We start from the raw sequence: 7,045 nt of genomic DNA, 5'->3' as shown, positions 1-7,045 counted from the left end.
TATATATACATGGAAAGGTGTAATATTTAGTGGAATATATGTAAATGCCATTGGAAAATAGATCGTGCATATATTAGACATAAAATGGCTTGGAATATTTTAAATGAAATTAAAATGAAACGTAAGTATAGCACACCAAAAAAGAAAACTCAACCTAAAAGAAAACTCACACGTAAGCTACATCACAATGAAAAATTAATGCAAGTTATTCAAAATGTTATTTTGAAGGACTCACTCGGTCGGCTGAGCTTTGTCAATCGGGAAATCTAGTATGGTTGTTGAACATTAATTTTTGTAGGAGGAACTCTTGTCGGCAGGGTAAGAGACTAGTCTATCAGTTAGTGAGTAAATTATTGTAATCCAACATGTAGCTCATTCATTGATGAGAAGAACATGAGGGATGACAATGAGGTTCAATTGCATAAACAGTTCTTGATCCCTAATGAAGAGCCTCATGGGTGTCGTAGGACAGTTTATGATATTCAAAAACCGGAATTTTTCATCGAGTTTGATCTACTAGTAGATAGGTCAAAGCCTTAAGTTAGCTTTCTTGTAAGGGTTAGTTTGGATGTTTATCTATTTTACTTTAGTTTGATTGGTTCATACTCGATTGTTCAGTCATTCTTTTTTGTTCATCTCCTGGCTCAGTTTGCTTTCGACCTTGACCTAGATCACAACATCTGATCAGATAAGTGGGTCTCTTGGTTTTCTGTTGGTGGGCCCTTCTCTGTCGTACTTCCTCCCTTCTGGACAGTTGGTTCTCATTGAATCCACGTTGACATATTTTTTATGTATAATTTGAATACGAGTCCATTTAATCATGCTTAACTTGAACTGAACTCGACTAATCTAGAGTTTGTTTGTGATCAAATTTGCTTTTTCTTTTTACCTATTCATTTTAATTTTAAAAAACATAATTGTATGATGCGTTTTATATATATATTTTTTTATTTTTGAAAATAAATTAATAAACATTCAAACAACTTCTTAGTCTTGAGTGCTTTTGAAAACACCATATTTTAATCAAATAATAAAAAATATTATATTTCAAATTAAAACATGAACAAAATAAAATAAAATAATAATAAAGAAAAACAAAAAGTGATCCCAATAATTTTTTTTTTTGTGGAAATTTACATATGCATTTAGTTGACTATTTCAACCTTCTCATGCATAGAAAAAGATGTTTTAGATGTAAAAATCAAGTTCGAGTGTGAGGAAAGTAAATGCATTTGAATCTATGAAGGCTATTACAAATCGAAGAAATATTTCACTAAGAAAGAGCGATTACAACACTTGAATGTTTGAGAACTTTGAACGGTTCCAAATGAGGGGGAGGGGCTTCTATTTATTATCCCTTCCAAGTTGAAGGAAATTTTCTAGATTACAATAGAATAGTCTAGTTTTAAGATAGTTCTTTTCACCATTCTCTTATAAACATGGATAGCAGTAGATCTTTTTTAAGTAAGTTATTTTTGAGTTCTCAATGAAGCTTTTCCTGCTAATATTCTCTAGAATGCGTTGGAGTCTTCTATAGCTAATTGGATTGCTCTTTTCCTGCAGCTTTTCTCTAATCTTCCATCACATGTTATCTTACCAATTTCTTTGAAGATGACAGAGTGTGACATATTGGTCAAAAAGTATATTCTGTGGCATAGGTAGTGAGTACTTTCCAAGAAGAAGGGGCAATGAAATACGCTATTGTGATAGCCGAAACAGCAAATATGTCTGCTACATTACAATATCTCGCACTTTATATGGGAGCAGTTCTGGCTTAATCTTTTATGTACTGTGAACGAAACACTTCAAGAATTTATGTTGATCTCTCTAGAGAGAAATAAATAAATTCATAAAGAAAAATGTGTGCACAGTGCTCTAATGCAAAACATATTAGTTGAAAATTTTTAAATTTTTAACATGATCTTAATTAAGTGCATGGTCAATGGTGCTTATTTTGATGTCAGTTGGAAAAGGGAAGTTTCATTAGCAAATGAACATTTATTTATTATTTGCAAGTCAAGTCTTTTAGATTGCTTAGTTTATAAGAATGACCAAAAGAGGCAAATTGTAAACATATTATATTTTATCTTACCAAAAATGTTATTTTTAGGGAAAAAAATATATTTACTTTTAGTTTTCTTTTTTTGGGAATAAAGTTATGTTTAAAGGGTTAGATATATAAAATAAAAGTATTGAATGATGCTTGTAATTGAATTGATTGATTGGAGGCAGTTGATGACTGGTCGGAAGTTGGTGGTTGGTCGGGAAAAGCAGCGATCAGTTGGGAAGTTTTACGGGCCGATGGGTAGGATTGAGTCGTGGGTATGTAAATCTATGTAAGTCGGGATAAGCCGTTGTATCAGTTTTAAAGCCGAAAATGACATGTTAGTTATGTGGGATCTTGCTAAATGGGGCGAACGGTCATTCCATGTCTTGAGCCTAGGAAAATATATCGGGCAGGGAGGACATGATAGAGATATGATGCTCATTTGCAAAGTTCTTGAAAAGCTTCTTCACCATTCTTTTGCGTCCTCTTCTTCATTCTTCTTCTTCTTCCTGATCTCGCATTTTTTTTGTCGGTCACTGTCCTAATTCGAGAAACTAAGGGGAGAGACAGAGGCTTGAGGGGCAATCATATGAGTGCTTGGAGAGTTTGCTTCTCCATTTTTCTTCTTCCTCCTCCTCTTTTCCAGTTTCCTTCCTTTTTATTCCTCTCGCATTTTTTTCTCAGTCACCATCATGGTATGAGAAACAGAGAAAAAAAAAAAACAAAGTGTGGTGTTTCGCTGGTGCCGGAAAACTCTTTGTGAGGAGAGCTTCATCACCCGAGGGGAGTGAAGGCCGGTACTTGGAGCATCGCCGGAATCTCTTCATAACTAAGAGAGCTTCTCCCTGAGCAAGGATTAGACTTCGATCAACCGCCACGACAGTATAAACTCCCAAAACTTCATATTTATGTTTCCTAGAGCCCCTAAGTCTCATTTTCTGTTGTGCTTAGAGGAGATCGATAGGTTAGAGGCTTTCGTAGATTCTCCCATACGAATCCGTGTGATTTTCCCTTGAGCCCTAGCACCAAAATCCCATAAAAGACGAAATTGTGTCATACGTCTGTTTGTTCGGTTATTTTACTTGGATGGACAGACACATACACACAATATTTTGCTTAAAGGAAAAGTATTTCCGTTAATTACATTCTACCAAAACAATAAGATATTGGTTTTAATAGATAGCTATAAATTAATACAAATACTTTTCATAAAGCAAAATATTGATTTGCAAAATTGCAAATCAAATGTCTTTATTATCTTAGAACGTGAAAAAAGAATGACATGTGCATTGTTATATAAACTTTAGGTGTGAATTTGTGCTCACTTGCATTGTGTCAACCACTTCTCCAAATCTGAGCAAATGAAAGTCATTTGTACCATATATTAGCTGAAGATAATTCAACATTAAAAAATGTGTTTCAGGCCTCCTTTACTTCTTTAGTCATCAAATTAACTTTCTTCCTATAAATAACAATTGTAACATGCAACATTGAGGCTTCCATGCTGCCCCAATGAGGAAAAGTTTCTTATTTTCTTCATGATTAACTTACATATTAATTCGAGTTTTTCTGCACTCAACTGTGTGCATGATAGTGATACGAAAAAAAATATTATGTCTGATATATTAGACGTGTGGATGATGGTGTGAATTATATAATGTCGTTCATTCAGTAGCGTTGTGTCATCCACACATCTGCTGTCAACACCTAATATTTTCTCCATTAATAGGCCTAACTTCATGCATGTGACTAAAACAAAGAATTAGATAGAAAAGGTATCAAAAGTTTGAACCATATTTCTTCAAATACGAAGATTAATGAGTTCTATTCTTGTAAGGATATGTTTTGGATAACTTTCTGTCTACTTTACTTTTCAGAACGCCACAACAGTTCTATTTTGAAAATTGATTTCTTGTAATTTTATATAAACAATTGTTACAGATCGTATATATAATAATAATAATAATAATAATATGACGTATAATACTTAACCTCTAATAAGCAATTCCTTTTCATGCATTATGCATGTATAGGTAAGGTGGGCTATATTTGTAAAAATTAAAATATAGGTATTAGATATGTTAATACATACAAATTGAGTGCTATATATATAAATATTTCTAAAAGAAACGTAAAAGTAAAATTTTTTTTTCCTTAAAAATAACATTTTTGGTAAGATAAAATTTAATGGTCGTCTAAATTTTATTGTAAATTTTGTTATACGCAATGTGGAAGACTTGACTTTGTAAATAATAAATAAATGTGGATCAAATGTTAAAACTTCACGTTTCTAACAAAGATATATAACTTCTTTTAATTATATATCTTTCCAAAAAAAAAAAAAAAAAGATTATTGACCACTCAATTAATTAAATTACAAAGTGCATTCATCTCTAATTTCTAAAGAAATTTCGAGGAGGAAGATTTACATAAATACCGCTCAATACTTATGTATTCATATATCTAACACTTTTTATTCCATTTTTTTTAATTAAATTTGTTGTGAAATTTAAGACGAAACAACGCAAATACAGAAGAAGAACACAGAGATTTACGACACGCCCCAACCCACTAATCCAAGAGACACACTTCTTCACACGAAGAGACACTCATTTTCATTCTAGGAGACACACCTCTCCATTTCAAGATAGTTCAAGTTTCTTGGTATATGAGCCATACCTAACAAAAATAGTGATATTCCTATGTTATTTAAAAGATTTGGGGCGATGTAAATTTAAAAAGTAAGGTTGTAGCAGTTATATATGTAAATACATAAGAATTGGATGTGATGTATGTAAATGTCCCTTTCTAAAATTCTTCTCTACTGGAAAATAGATTTTTTACTTGGTAGAAATGGAATGGCTCAGAATATTTATAAATAAAATTAAAATGAAACGTAAATATAGCACACCCAAAAAGAAAACTAAACTTATGAAGTTAACTATCACAATGCAAGTCATTCTTTTGCTTCATGAAAACTATATGTATATATACATACATATCTCACAACACCTACTCCGCTGAGTTGGTCGGGCATCTGCTTGTCAGTTGTAAGTCACCTCTGGTATGGTGTTTGATTCCCCTCGAGTGTAGGGTGTGGTATTCGAATTCTTAGGCGCAAGAGGGATGACCGAGGGTCGTATAAAAGCCTCCTGCCATTTTATTTATTTATATATATATATATATATATCTCACATACAACAGCAACAACAATCCTTTATTGCACTAAGTAGGGTCGGCTACATGAATCTTTTTTCTCCATTGAGTTCTATTGAGTATCATACTTTCATTTAATTCTTATAAATTTATATCATTTTTGTACATGCCCAAGTCTTTTTTGGGTCCACCTCTACCTTTCTTAACATAAGTCGAATCTAAAACATCTACTCTCCTAATTGGATTATTAGATGATCGATGTCTTATGTGACCAAACCATCTAAGATCACTCTCTCTAATCATGTTCGTCACTGGAGCTACACAACCCTTTAATGGATGCATTTGATTTGTTTCACATTTTGTCACTAATGTCAATCCATTCATCTACCTAAGCATTCTCATATGAGTAACACTTAACTTAGTTTTATGCTTCGCTTTTATAGGCCAACATTCTGCGTCATAAAACACTGCAAGTCTTACCACCATCTTATAAAGTTTTCCTTTCAGTTTAAGTGATACTTTTCTATCACATAATAAACCCGATGCATTCTTCTCTTCAATCAACCAACTTGAATTCTACTAATAACAACCCCATCTATATCACCATCACTTTGAACAATTGACCTGAAATATCTAAAGAGTTCACTCATTTTAATAATTTGATCACACATTATTACAATTCTGCCACTATATGTACTACAACTAGAATGACATTCCATGTATACAGTTTTAATAGTTTAATCCATGTATATCTACTACAACTAGATCTACTCAAACTAAAGCCTTTAAACTCTAATGTAGACCTTCATAATTTAAGTTTGTCCTAAACTTTTTCACAAGTCTTATCTACAAGAAAATTATAATCAGTGAAAAGTACACACCGATGTAGATCCGCCTGTAAATGTCCTGTAAGAGCATCCATAACCAAAACAAAAAGATATGGGCTTAAAACCGATCCTAATGTAATACAATTGAAATAGAAAACTGCTTGGCCAATCTTTCTTCTGTTCGAACACAAGTAACGGCTCTAGCATACATATATTTAATAACTTGAATATAAGTCATATCAACACCCTCTTTTCCTAGAACTTTCCAAAGAACTTCTCATGGAGCTTTATGGTAATCTTTTTCTAAATAAATAAAAAAAAATTAATAGCGATTGAAGAAAAAATCAAATGTAGATCCACCTTGCTCTCTCTATATTTTTTCACCAAACATCTCAATAAATGCATGCCCGCCATAAATCAAAAGCTCATAAGAACTTTCGTACGATACACAACAGCGTGACCGCATATGATTTGTCATTCGGATGTGCGGTCGACCGCACGTAATATTTTTCTCATGATGAGACCAATCAGCTCACAATTTTGAAATTTCCATGATGAGATGGTTATTTTGACCATAAGTTTGCAAATTTAAATTTCATTTTACAAAACAATAATTTTTTTTTTCAAAGTCCTAAATAAAGTTCGTTGGTGCCTTCTTAAGATTCATTTTTGAGCCATTTTCAACTCTCTCATTAAAGCTTCATTTTATCTCTCCCCTAAGTTTCCCACCCCATCAAACTTTATTTATTATTTCTCATGTGAGAAAATTCATCCTCGCGTGGAGGCGCAATCACTTGACCAAGACTTTGAATAGTCAGTACCGTTAGACCTATTCATCAAATAAAAATCAGACTGCTGCAGCAGCAACACAAAAATGTGTATATAAACAACAGCACAGCCTATGCATATTACAGAAACAAATTGAGTGTATAAACATGGCAGCCACCATCCTCCTCCTCCTCCTCCCCCTCTCCTTCCTCTCCCTCCTCCCTCCCCTCCCCGCCGCCACCTTCCC

The 7,045-nt window shown here is 33.1% G+C and overlaps 1 protein-coding gene across 1 annotated transcript in view; it reads right to left on the bottom strand.

The window, feature by feature from the left end:
* The window catches only part of LOC110029131 (dihydroceramide fatty acyl 2-hydroxylase FAH2-like), a 28,605-nt gene that overhangs the window by 3,739 nt on the left and 17,821 nt on the right, over positions 1–7,045 (bottom strand). The window lies entirely within an intron of this gene.

This window comes from Phalaenopsis equestris, unplaced genomic scaffold (assembly GCF_001263595.1).
Source record: "Phalaenopsis equestris unplaced genomic scaffold, ASM126359v1 Scaffold000002, whole genome shotgun sequence".
NCBI classification, from domain to species: Eukaryota; Viridiplantae; Streptophyta; class Magnoliopsida; order Asparagales; family Orchidaceae; genus Phalaenopsis; species Phalaenopsis equestris.
Note: the sequence above shows the minus strand (reverse complement) of the source record. Positions and strands in the feature narration are given on the sequence as shown.